The sequence below is a fragment of the Macaca mulatta genome, chromosome 5 (genome assembly GCF_049350105.2).
Source record: "Macaca mulatta isolate MMU2019108-1 chromosome 5, T2T-MMU8v2.0, whole genome shotgun sequence".
NCBI classification, from domain to species: domain Eukaryota; kingdom Metazoa; phylum Chordata; class Mammalia; order Primates; family Cercopithecidae; genus Macaca; species Macaca mulatta.
This window is the reverse complement of record NC_133410.1, coordinates 52,224,819-52,239,066: the sequence shown is the minus strand read 5'-3', so window position 1 is coordinate 52,239,066 and position 14,248 is coordinate 52,224,819. Positions and strand designations below refer to the sequence as shown.

The 14,248-nt window shown below is 39.3% G+C and overlaps 1 long non-coding RNA gene across 2 annotated transcripts in view; it reads left to right on the top strand.

Annotated features, from left to right (window-relative positions):
• The first annotated feature begins 2,451 nt into the window (after window positions 1-2,451).
• Window positions 2,452-14,248, top strand: part of LOC114678308 (uncharacterized) — a 42,719-nt gene continuing 30,922 nt past the window's right edge. The window contains exon 1 of one of the 2 annotated variants that reach the window (XR_013417512.1): window positions 2,452-2,789. This is a non-coding gene — a long non-coding RNA (uncharacterized LOC114678308). The remainder of the gene's footprint in view (window positions 2,790-14,248) is intronic. The other variant, XR_003729646.2, reaches the window with a different exon arrangement.

The window sequence follows — 14,248 nt, the reverse complement described above, 5'->3', positions numbered from 1 at the left end:
CTAACTCAATCCATATAACCAGACAGCCAATGACAATGGTGTATCACAGGAACCACAGTGTCTGTATCAGAAGTGGTCACATGAGTCAAGAAAGGTTAATTAGAGCCAGCCCTGAGACTTCTGCATGAACTAATGAGTTGGGGTTTCTGTTTTGGTGAGAGCAAGCTCGGAGCTGTTGGAACCAATCTGCTGCCTAAGAATGGCACCAGCACAAAGAAAGCCAAGTGAAGAGCTGGAAAGACAGAAAGACATCCTGGTCCTGATAATATTGTTTGAGCCCCTAGATATAGCTGGCCCTGAGGCTAGTGTAATCTTATACATCTCAGAAAAATGAGCCAATAAATTGCTAAGTTTATTGCAGCATATTTTCTTTATTCTTAAAGTTCACCTTTATCACATTGATTTGTTATCGTCTCTTATTTGTTTCCTTTACTAGATTTGAAATGCCTTGAGATCAGAATTCCCGCTAGCTAGCAAATAACAGATGCTCATTAAATATTTATTTGACAAACAATTCAGAATCTATCCTTCAAACAAAAATCACACAGCTAGATATTTAGCAACATTGATAACATATATTAACATTTTTCAATAACGGTTAGATTTTATAGTTATCAAATTACCGTTTTTGTGGGGGAAAAAATGGAATACTACCTGGCTTAAAAAAATCTGGGAAAGACTTTGCACCAATAAACGTTCTGCTAATAGAATTTCAAAAATAAAAGATACGTGGAGAAAAATGACATCTTCCATTATAATTAAAGTTACTGTTATTATAAATACTGATGAACAGGATACCTACATGAAGTCCCACAATCTAGTTTCTACTTTGCTCACTTGTATTAGTCCATTCTCAAACTGCTATAAAGAACTACCTGAGACTGGATAATTTATGAAGAAAAGAGGTACAATTGATTCACTGTGTCATGGGCTTAACAGGAAGCATGACTGGGAGGCCTCAGGAAACTTACAATCATGGTGGAAGGTGAAAGGGAAGCAAGCTCATCTTACCATGCGGAGCAGCAGAGAGCGTTGGGGAGGGAGAGAAGTTGTGGGGGTGGGGAGAAGTGCCACACACTTTTAAACCTGCAGATCTCGTGAGAACTGAGTCACTAGCATGAGAACAACATGGGAGAAATCTGCCCCCATGATCTAATCACCTCCCACCAAGTCCCTTCCCCAACATTGGGAATTGCAATTCAACATGAGATTTGGGTGGGGACACAGAGCCAAACCATATTACTACTCTAACAAATGAATTGCAAAGTTATATAATATCTAACAATTCCAATATACAACTTCACTTTACTCTCTCTATCTCTGTTGGGATGATGTTGCTATAATTGTAGAAATCAATCTTTATTCAACCAAATGTGTAGTTAGCCATTTGGAGAGTTTCCTTTTGTGTCCCACCCTGAAAGTCTTTAAAGAGAAGACTAGAAATATTACTAACTGTCACTGCTTGAACCACCGGCTGGTGGTGTCTATTTATCCATGGATTTCTGGGTAAATAATGATTAATAACTAAGAAAGATCAGTGATTCACAAAACATAATTTGCCATTCAAGACAAGCAGTGTTTAGAATGGCAGGTAGAGGTAGGGACTAATCATAAAACTTTATTCGAGTGAGGAGTTCTTCATTTGAATATTACAGGTTTTTCTGTTTTGTTTTGTTTTAAAATCAGTAAAAGAAACTGGGTCCTAGAAGCTGCAGTGATCTAAGTAACAGCGAGTTTGTGCATTCTTTTTTTTTGTTTGTTTTCGTTTACATACATTTAAATTAGTACACTGCTGGCACACCTCATTTGCATGAAATTCTGCACCATACTTACTCATTGTAGTAAAGTTACCTCCTTCCTTGGGTGGGGGAAACTACTTTGGAAGATAATTTTCACTGAAATCTAACCAAACTTCATTAAGTAAATTGTGACAAGATTATAAATGATATGAAAACTAACATTCTAACATTTGGCCATCAAGTTTAAGAAAATGGTTTGCCTATATAAATTTTAGTAATTTTTCAAAGATAACATATTCTACCCTCATATGGTCCTCAGAATTAAAGCCTAATGAACAGGAAAGAAAAGGAAAAGACTGCAACTGAGTGCTAAGGCAGAACATCTTGTCAGATGCAACTAATGAATGTAGAGTATATACTAAATACCAAGTACAGAATTTCATAGGGGCAACAAGGTAACAGTCCATATTTTTCACTTACACAGCTGAAGTAGATTTTGCAATGACCAGTTGCATTAAATGCACCAAACACAATTTCAAAAATAGACCTAAAACCTATAATAAATCTACACTCTACTTCCTCTCTTATGAAGGACTCATACCTGAAAGGAATGACCATACAAAAATGAACAAGCACACACTTCCCTGGCATACCCAGCAGATTCCCTTGCCACAATCAACACAAACTTTTACTCAACAAAGGGTGAGGCTCAGCCATCAGCAGGTGTGGAATTATTCCAGTCTCTCTCAATGTAGTTGACTCTGGATTTTCTTTCTTCACTTGGAGTTTTTGTTTAACTGAGGTCTAACTGAAAGTTCAATGTTGAATGGCTTCTAGCCCACAGAGTTTACCTACAAGATCGCTTGGCTTCATTTTGGGAAAGAGACTTTTTATTTTGCCACCAGAAAGTGAAACCAAAATTTAAAACACAAAGCATTCTTAGTTATATGATTTCCTTCATCTTTCCTGGTTTAGGAAGAAGCTGAGTTTTATGTGGTTCTGCGAGCTGACATTTGGCATGCTTTGTTCTTTGGTGGTAAGAATTATTCAGTAAGTCTTTCTATTGTTTGTTTTCTGAATTCGAATTACTAACTTTTTAACTTTGGAAGGCAAGACAAGCTTACTTATTTTTTAAAGTGCTGCTTCATATGGTGTATCTTAATTTTTATAAATATGTTTGTTTGCTTGTATGTTTGTTTTTGTAAAATTCTATTTGTCCAGTTCTCCTTAGTCCTCTGGGATAAGTCAGTTATTTACTAAGAGGCTTCTGTGCCACTTCCTTGCAATAACAAGCAGACACCTCTTTTTTTCTTAATGATAGGATCACAGTTTTAATGAATAAACATCACAGTTTCTAACCACTGTTTTAACTGAAGTATTAAAGGATGCATGTGGGTCTCAGTGATCCAGGCAAAAGTACCTTTGAAAGTATTCTGTGGAAGATGCTGTTATCCACATGAATAGGAAAAAAAAATGTCCTAGACATCTATCTTGTCCTCCCAGGTGTTTATGAGGATTGCTGCAAACATTGTAATTTCTAGGGGCATTTCAGCCTGGGTACATTAAATATAATCTAATTCCCATTTCACAGTTATATCAGTAGCTAAGGTGACTTGGTATCTGGTGATAGGAACTGATATAAAGGTCTGTGAACTTCATTCTGATAAATTTTTAACTGCATTCACTTTCTTTTTCATGTGACTTTTATCTTATTACAAAAGTTAGAAGGAATCATAAATTTAAAAAATCTACCTGCAATCCTACCAACCCCTCTTCACATTTTAATATTGGTTTATCTAGATTTTCTTTATTTAGTAATCTATCTTTACCCTTAAATTATAAAGAACTTTCCAAAACATTGTGCTCTTTTAAATAGATGTCCTGCTTACAGAATCTGCCTCCAGAACCTTGAATCTATAAGCAGAATCTTGAGGTACTCTCTCATGGCCTAAGTAGGCGTGGTTATATTTTTTGGAATAAATCCCTCTTGTTTCCTGTTGACTTTATAAGACCTCTCTTCCTACATATCATGGACAAAATAATTTGGAAGCTGCTTCTTGGATTTATGAATCATTTAATAAAGTCATCTCCCCAGCTCAGGTTTTTCCTGGATCAATAAAGTTTTCAAAAGTAATTGATTCAGCCAAAAGAAGCCACCAGAGAGCTTTACAAAGGACTCCACATACAAGGAACTCTATTGAATATCAATAACAGTATTCTAGATTCATGTGTGATTCAACCTTGTAACAATACTAATGTTTGGCATGGGGTAAGCCAGCAGTCACTCCTGAATAAAAATCAAAACAAAACGAAATAAGTAACATAAAAAAATCCTAAATCTACAATATCACCATTGGTGTTGAAGCCCAATAGGCTACTGACTGTTTTTTAAATTTAAGTCTTTGAATAATGTGAGATGCTACCAAAAATTATTTAATATTGTAGCAATTTTATAAAATAACCTAGAAATGATATTAGCAATAACCAACATTTTAAAGCACTTAATATGTACCTTACATTAAATATCTATGAGACTTTATATGTACTCTTTTGCATACACATTTTATAACAACCTCATGAGGTATAGAGGTAAACTGCCCAACACTATCCAGGTGGCAAACTGCAGAAGAGGATAAATCAAGCTTTGTGTGACTCAGATGCCCTTTGCATCATCCTCACGATGCATGTGGCATTCTGCAGATATTTATATGACTCCAGAGTCCATTTCATTTCTGCTAGGTTAAACTTCCTGACCTCTAACAAAGCAGGACACTTAGATACTCTAAAATGATTCATATTTGGGTCCTACCAAAGATCTGTCCAAAGATGTGCTTATTGTGTGGTTCAAGGCACAGGGAAACCTCTAGATTATGAATCCCAGAATGCAATTTGACTGATATTCAGGTTTTTCATTGAGTACATGAAAATAAATTTGAACTGCCTTCTCCTTCCTTAAGAAGAACCCTTCCCTGGCTCTGAAAACATTGTCAATGGGGTATGTGCAATAGTAGAGGATAAAGGGAACTGAAACGAATTAATAGAACTTTATTAAAACTAATATGCATATAACTAGTTTTAAAAGGTAAAGAAACAAGGGAAAATGAGCTCATCAATGTATGAGGAGTTACCCAACCTGGAAAATATTATGGCAGGGATAAAACTACTGCAGTATTAAAGACACACACACACAGACACACAGACACACACACACACACACACACACACACACACAGCATTTCTAAGGCTACCTGATGAGTCTTTGAAACAGAAATCCAGCTGGCTCTAGCCTTTTAGATGATGGTTTTTTTTTTTTTTTTCTAAAATATGGCTAACAAGCTTATATGACTTATTCTCTATCAAAAATGAACTCTGAAGAGCAACCTGACTCTAAGAATAACTTCTAATATCTAGGATGAGCACCTGTGGTTCTGTTTGCTCACTAACCTCACAAAGTGTCATTCCCTTTAAGGGTAGGGATGGCATTTTGATCAAATTTATTTTCTCTTCATTTTTCTGGACTAATCGTAATTGACCACAGATTATAGTTGCCAGCACCATTCTAGGTGCCAAAGGATCCTTGGCACCTTACCACAAGTACCTGTCAGGTTGGTTGAGAAGGGAAATGTCAGCAGACAATTAGGATATGGTGACAAGTGCTGTGATGGGCCATAGGCACTCAAACTTCATGGCCACATGGTGAAGGGGAGCGTGGGCAGAGCGGTGGTGAGAAAGAACCTTTCTTGCGAGATTTTGTAAAGGACACGTGTGGTCCAGGTGAAGAAGGGGGTGAGAGGTGCTCTAGGCTAATAAGCTTATGAATGAAGGCACAGAGGTGTGACAAAGCATCCTTGAGGAACCGTGTTGCGGGAAGTCAGGGACTCCCAACAGAGGGGCCGGCTAAAGCCATGGCAGAAGAACATAAATTGTGAAGATTTCATGGACATTTATTAGTTCCCCAAATTCATACTTTTATAATTTCTTATGCCTGTCTTTACTGTAATCTCTGAACATAAATTGTGAAGATTTCATGGACACTTATCACTTCCCCAGTCAATACCCTTGTGATTTCCTATGCTTGTCTTTAATCTCTTAATCCCGTCATCTTCGTAAGCTGAGGAGGATGTGTGTTGCCTCAGGACCCTGTGATGATTGCATTAACTGCACGGAGTGTTTGTAGAGCATGTGTGCTTGAACAATATGAAATCTAGGCACCTTGAAAAAAGAACAGGATAACAGCAATGTTCAGGGAACAAGAGAGATAACCTTAAAATCTGACTGTCAGTGAGCTGGGCGGAACAGAGCCATATTTCTCTTCTTTCAAAAGCAAATAGGAGAAATATCACTGAATTCTTTTTCTCAGCAAGGAATATCCCTGAGAAAGAGAATGCGCTCCTGAGGTTACACCTATGAACAGCCCCCTCGGGGGTGGCTGTCTTTTATGGTTGAAGCCGAAGGGATGAAATAAGCACCAGTCTCCTGTAGCACTCCCAGGCTTATTAGGACAAGGAAATTCCCGCCTAATAAATTTTAGTCAGACAGGTTTTCTGCTCTCAAACCCTGTCTCCTGATAAGATGTTATCAATGACAATGTGTGCCTGAAACTTCATTAGCAATTTAAATTTTGCGCCATCCTGTGGTCCTGTGATCTCTCCCTCCCTCCATTTGCTTTGTGATATTTTATTACCTTGTGAAGTATGTGATCTCTGTGACCCACACCCTATTCGTGCACTCCCTCCCCTTTTGAAAATCACTAATAAAAACTTGCTGGTTTTACGGCTTGGGGAGCATCACGGAACCTACTGACATGTGATGTCTCCCCCGGACACCCAGCTTTAAAATTTCTCTCTTTTGTGCTCTTTCCCTTTATTTCTCAGATCAGCTGACGTGTAGGGAAATAGAAAAGAACCCATGTTAACTATCAGGGGCAGCTTCCCCGATATCTGGCACCCAACGTGGTCTTTCTTTTTTCCTAAGTGCATGTGGGAACCTGATTCCCTTTGGTAGATGGGGAGAAATTGCATCGGCTTGGTCCACAGATATGCGTGTTCGACTCCCTGATGACTAGTGAGTAGTCTGTGTATGGTCTGGGTTAACTATGGGTGACACGAGTATAAAAATTATACTTATCTCTTCTATATTAAACTCCGGTTAAAACAGTGAATGGTTTGAGTGCCCATGGAAAATATGGTCACTCTATTCAGGGCACTGGTAACATTGTGTCCTTGGATGCCCGAAAAAGGAACTTTAGATGTAAACCTGTTACTGGTCTCGACAGGGAATTATGTTCCCTTCACTGGGGTGATTGGGCCTTGGTGCATGCCATCCTAATACCTCCTCAACCTTCCTCTCCCCCACAGCCTTTGTTATCTGATCAGCCTCTCCCTTCAGCTAATCCTCCCCTACTATGATGCTGAAAATTCAATGTCTAACTCTGGTGACTCTGGCTTAATCGTATCCCGTATTTATCTTACTTCTTTTCACGAAGATCTGGTACTTGAAGCTCCTGTGACTTACATAGCCCAGAACCATAGATATGCTAATTCCTCCCTCTTCAAACCTTTGCAGCATTTGCTTCTGGGCATCACCTAATGGCTCTGGGACCAAACTACAGTTTACCTGTAATTCTACAGGCCCTCCCCATCCACTTCAGCCCCTCACCCTCCTGTCATCTCAGTTCCTCAACTGGTCACTTTGCCATCCACTCAGCCTGCTTCTCTGTACCCTTCTTCACACATGGACACCTATAATCACCAGTATACTTCTGCTTCTTCTACTCTTTCAATTCCCCTTTCTCACACTCTCATTCTGGTCTGCGTCGATATGCGCCACTCAGTCTTACTTTTTTAAAAGAATTTAAGGATGCTTGTACTCAGTATGGTCCTACTTCTCCTTATGTTAAAATGGTATTGCAAACTTTTTGTACAGAGGTCACTTTACTTCCTTTAGACTGGGACCTTTTGGCAAAAGCTGTTGTTACCCCATCTCAGTATTTACAGTTTCGTACTTGGTGGTCAAAAGAGACCTGTCTCCAGGCTCAACTAAATCAGACTAATGGCATTCTAATTACTCAGGCTCAGCTCACAGGTTCCAATAGTTTCTCTAATACTTATGCCCAGTTAGGCTTTGATACTTTCACCACAAAACAATTAACAAATATCTGTATGAGAGCTTGGGATAAATTACTTCCCCAGGCCAAGCTCCTGTTTCTTTTACTACTGTTAAACAAGCTCAATTGCTTTTGCTACCTAATATCATTTTAAACAAAGGAGATAAGACACGTGGCCTTGAGATGGGCTCCAGCGGTGAAGAGGCCAGTTATTGGATTAATGTAATTTCTAAACAATGGCCCACCTGCACCATACACATTCAAAGAAAAAAGTTTGAAGGCCTAGTAGATACTGGTGCTGATGTTTCTGTTATTTCCTCTAGTTTATGGCCTTCCTCCTGGCTTAAACATCCCACCAAGATGGGACTAGTAAGTGTTGGAAAAGCTGAGGAAGTTTATGAGGGCACATTTATCTTGCCTTGCACTGGTCCTAATGGTCGAAAGGGTACAGTTCAGCCCTGTATCACACCAATCCCCATTAATCTTTGGGGTAGAGATTCACTGGCACAATGGGGGGCTGGAATTAATATTCCACATAACTCTTATAGTGCTCCCAGTCAGCATATGATGGAAAACATGGGATTTGTTCCTGGACTCGGTCTCCATCCAAAGCATGAAGGGATTACTAAACCTCTCCCAGTTACTATGAAAGAAAACAGGGCTGGTTTAGGTTATCCTTTTTAGTGGCAGCCACTGCCACGCCTCCTGATCCTATCCCTTTACAATGGAAATCTGACAGACCCGTTTGGATTCAGCAGTGGCCGCTTTCTTAAAAAAACAAACAAACAAACAAAAAAACTGGAGACTTTAACTCAATTGGTTTCTGAACAGTTACAACTTGGAAATGTGGAACCTTCTCTTTCCCCCTGAAATTATCCTGTGTTTCTAGTAAAAAAAACGAAATCAGACAAGTGGCGATTGGTAACCGATTTAAGGGCCATTAACGCCGTAATTAAACCTATGGGAGTTGTCCAACCTGGCATGCCTGCCCCTGCTTTAATACCTAAAACTTGGCCTCTCATCATTATTGACCTTAAAGATTGTTTTTTTCATATTGCTTTACATAAATCGTATTGTGAAAAATTTGTTTTCACTGTACCATCTATCAATAATCAGGAGCCTGCAGCTTGTTATCAATGGAAAGTACTTCCTCAGGGAATGCTGAATAGCCCTACCATCTGCCAGCTTTATGTTGCACAAGTGCTGTCACTAGTTCGAGCCCAATTTCCCCAGGCCTATAGTCTTCATTATATTGATGATATTTTAATTGCTGCTCCCACTGATAAAGAATTAATTGACTGTTATCAAATTTTGAGCTGCCGTGTTACAGAGGCTGGATTACACATTGCTCAGGATAAAATTCAACAGACAACTCCTGTTCAATATTTAGGAATGGCGGTCAATAAACAACGCATTGAAACTCAAAAAGTTCAAATTAGGAGAGATTCCTTGAAAACTTTAAATGACTTCCAAAAACTTTAGGGTAATATTAATTATTTAAGACCCACTTTAGATATTCCGACCTATGCACTGTCTAACTTGTTTTCTGCGCTGCAGGGAGATTCCAATCTCCACAGTCCCAGGATTTTGACCCCTGAGGCTTCACTAGAACTGGAAGTCATAGAGGAGAGAATCCAGACTGCCCAGTTATCTAGAGTACAGCCATTTCAGTCTTTTCAGCTTCTGGTTTTCACTTAATTGCACTCCCCTACTGGACTAATAGTTCAACATAATGATTTAGTAGAGTGGTGTTTTCTTCCTCATTCTGTGTCAAAAACTTTGCCTGTTTATCTGGACCAAATAGCCATTCTAATTAGACAGGCACGGTGTACAATACTTAAAATTTCCGGATTTCATCTGAATTTAATTGTAGTTCCTTTAAATCGGCTCAAAGTTCAAGCTGCCTTTCAACATTCCGTACTGTGGCAAATTCACTTGGCTAATTTCATTGGCGTTATTGACAATCATTATCCAAAGAACAAACTGTTTGATTTGATAAAAATGACATCTTGGGTGGTCCCTCGATTAACCAAAGATCAGCCCATTTCTGAGGCCGTTACAGTGTTCACTGATGACTCCAGTAATGGCAATGCTGGTTATGTACATCCTACAGACAAGCTTATTTCTACCCCTCATGCCTCTGCTAAAAGGCAGAGTTAATTGCTGTGATTACTGCCTTACAGGATTTCCCCAAACCTTTAAATATCGTCTCAAATTCTACTTAACGTGGGAAAGAGGATATGCTTGTGTTTCACCAGGACATCATCAAACGAAAACCACAGGGAAAAGATGTCTGTGTCAGAGACCGCCCTCAGACGTGGTGAGATCTGTGCCAACTCCTTAGAAGCTGTCATGCCAAATCACAATGGGTCTGATTCAATCCTCTCTGATGGCAATGGAGACCCATCTAACTAATACCACTTCTAATTACCTTTCTTTTTCTCCTTACAAACCTAAAAATCTCACCATTTCTATTAGCCTGAAAATAACATCCCTCTGTTCTTCTCTTCCTTCTTCAGCACTCAATCTCACTTACAATAGGTTTTATTTAATGATTCTCCTCATACTTTCTGTCTCACCAGTTTCCTCTCACACTGATTTACCTACTACACATAATTATTCTTATTAGGCTTACGTGCCTTTTCCTCCACTTATTCGACCTCTCACCTGGATGGACGCTCCTGCAGAAATCTACACTAACAATAGTGTGTGGATGCCTGGAGCTACAGATGACCATTGCCCTGCTCAACCAGGAGAAGAAGGCACTGCATTTAATGTTACCATGGGTTATAAATACCCCTCTCTGTGCCTTGGACAAGCACCTGGTTGTATTCATTTAGAAACTCAAGTCTGGGCTGCTTATCTTCTGGATAAATCAGCTACAGAGGAACTGGGACATTTGGTCTCTGGCCTCTCCCTTTCACCTTTATAACAAATGAAATGGGGAGTAATGGGAGATACCCCATACTTTCAATATAAACCTGCAGGAAAACCATGCCCTAAAAATTTTGAGGGCCCATCTAAAACTTTAATTTGGGAAGACTGTGTTAACTCACATGCAGTAATATTAAAAAATGACTCATATGGTTTAGTAATAGACTGGACACCAAAGGGCTGTTTAAAAAACAATTGCTCCTCTGGTGTAAGGGAATGCCTGGAGGCTGCTTATTTTATTTCTTATCAGGAGAACGAGAATCATCATTCTACTTTGCATAGGAGGGTCAGCTCATTCTTTCCTTTAAAATAAGAAGATAAAGGCATTACCCACCCCTCACCGAGGCCTCGTATGACACTCCTCATTCTGAGCCCAGAACACCCAGAACTTTGGAAATTGGCTATTGCCATGTCTGGACTGTGAGTATGGGAAGGGGAAACTATTCTCTCTGTTGTCCCCACTACTGTCCCCCTCTCTCACTATCAGCGTAGATCCAGATATTCTGCTTTACTTACCTCCAACCTGACTGCTCCTATACAGAGTTGTGTTAAGCCTCCTTACATGCTGTTAGTGGGAAATATCAAAATTTGGATGAACAGTCAAACTGTCCAATGCATAAATTGTCATTTATATACTTGTGTTAACTCCCATTTTGACTCCAGGAAAAGTGTAATGTTGGTTCGAGCTTGAGAAGGAATCTGGATTCCGGTAACTTTGCCCAAACCTTGGGAATCCTCCCCCTCAATACATTTAATTAATGAAGTGTTACAGCAAATTCTAAAAAGATCTAAGAGATTTGTTTTCACTTTAATCACTGTGATCATGGACCTAATTATGGTCACTGCACTGGTCACCACTGCTGAAATGGTGTTACATCAATCTATTCAAACGGCTCATTTTGTTAATCATTGGCAAGCCAATTCCACCCAAATGTGGAATTCTCAACGAGGCATTGATCAAAAATTGGCTAATCAAATTAATGATTTAAGGCAGTCTGTTATTTGGTTTGGAGATCGGGTAATGAGCCTCGAACATCGCATGCAAATGCAGTGTGACTGGAATACCTCTGATTTCTGTATCACCCTGTATTCCTATAATGAGACTGATCATTCATGGGGAACAGTCAAAGGACACCTTCTGGGTAGGGAAGATAATTATCAATGGACATAACCAAATTAAAGAAACAAATTTTTGAAGCCTCTCAAGCTCATTTATCCATTGTGCCTGGAGCTGAGGCATTAGATCAGGTGGCAGAAAATATTTATGGATTAAACCCCACAACCTGGATTAAGTTTATTGGGGGCTCCATTGTAGTAAATTTTGGAATTATGTTTCCCTGTTAAATCGGCTTGTTTTTAGCGTGTTGGACCAGTGAAAGAATCCTGTGTCAAAATCGAGAGAACGAACAAGCCTTCATCGCCATGGCACGTTTATATAAAAAGAAAGGGAGAGATGTTGCCAAAAGTCAGGGACCCCAAACAGAGGGACAGACTGAAGTCATGGCAGAAGAATATAAATTGTGAAGATTTCATGGACATTTATTAGCTCCCCAAATTCATACTTTTATAATTTCTTATGCCTGTCTTTACTGCAATCTCTGAACATAAATTGTGAAGATTTCATGGACACTTATCACTTCCCCAATCAATACCCTTGTGATTTCCTATGCCTGTCTTTATTTTAATCTCTTAATTCCATCATCTTCGTAAGCTGAGGAGGATGTATGTCGCCTCAGGACCCTGTGATGATTGCGTTAACTGCACAGATTGTAGAGCATGTGTGCTTGAACAATATGAAATCTAGGCACCTTGAAAAAAGAACAGGATAACAGCAATCTTCAGGGAACAAGAGAGATAACTTTAAAATCTGACTGTCAGTGAGCTGGGCGGAACAGAGCAATATTTCTGTTCTTTCAAAAGCAAAGGAGAAATATCACTGAATTCTTTTTCTCAGCAAGGAATATCCCTGAGAAGGAGAATGCGGCCCCTGAGGGTAGGCCTATGAATGGCCCCGTTGGGGGCAGCTGTCTTTTATGGTCAAAGCCGAAGGGATAAAATAAGCACCAGTCTCCTGTAGCACTCCCAGGCTTATTAGGACGAGGAAATTTCCGCCTAATAAATTTTAGTCAGACAGGTTTTCTGCTCTCAAACCCTGTCTCCTGATAAGATGTTATCAATGACAATGCCTGCCGGCAACTTCATTAGCAATTTTAATTTTGCCCCGTCCTGTGGTCCTGTGATCTCACCCTGCCTCCATTTGCTTTGTGATATTTTATTACCTTGTGAAGCATGTGATCTCTGTGACCCACACCCTATTCATGCATTCCCTCCCCTTTTGAAAATCACTAAAAATACTTGCTGGTTTTATGGCTTGGGGAGCATCACGGAACCTGCCAACATGTGAGGTCTCCCCCTGGACACCCAGCTTTAAAATTTCTCTCTTTTGTACTCTTTCCCTTTATTTCTCAGACCAGCTGATGCTTAGGGAAATAGAAAAGACCCCACGTTAACTATTGGGGGTGGCTTCCCCCAATAGAACTGGAGACAATTAAGTATGGGATAAATGTTAAGATGCAGATAGTGAGTGTTGGGAGAGGAGGTCAGAGTCTCTCATTAGCCAAATATTCTGTGCCTTCTGCTATTCATGAGGTGATGAACCAACCATTTATGAATAAGCATGAACACAGCTTTGCTGTTTTGTGCATGTGTCTTCCTGTAGCTCAGTGGGGAGTGTGTGTGCATGTGTGTGTGTGTGTGTGTCTGTGAATACTCCTGCCTACTAAATTGTTAGCTCCTTGAGGACAGGGACCACATGAGTCAGGAAACGTTTTAGACGGAGCATCATCCTTGAAGTCAGGGCAGTGCAAAAGTGGTACCATTAAGGGAACACAATACATAAAAGCTGAGATCAGTTAGAAAGCATCTTTCAAGTTAATTGTTGAGTGAAAATGAAAGGAATGTAGAATATGTTTTAAACATGTATGGACCACAAAATAATGTTAATTAAAGATTATTTTCCAAAGAAGATAAATGTTGGATTTACAAGAAAACAGAAGTTAACAATGAGGAGCATTTGTAAAGTTCCAGAACTGGAAAGTTTCACACCACATGTAGATGATGACAGGGGATTTACTGAAACAGTAGATAGGGTAGTGTGACTGGATTAAGATAAATAGGTGGAAAGTCTGATCGAGCTAATTCTTATAGAAAGTGTGTAGGGTATAAATCATAAATAAACAAATGAAGATAATAGTAGAAGATCCTGATCACCTGACAGAAAGTAAATAATTGATTTGAAACCAAAGCAGCTCCTGAGTTCTTAGGAAGGAAAAATAAATACTAGTATCATAATTTAAATGATGTTTGAGAAAGAGTTTCCAGCAATAATTTATATCTCTTCACAGAATGTAAACATTAAATTAAAAGGATGGAAGGAGCCTATGGTTATTTTTTTAAAAAGTGACCTTGT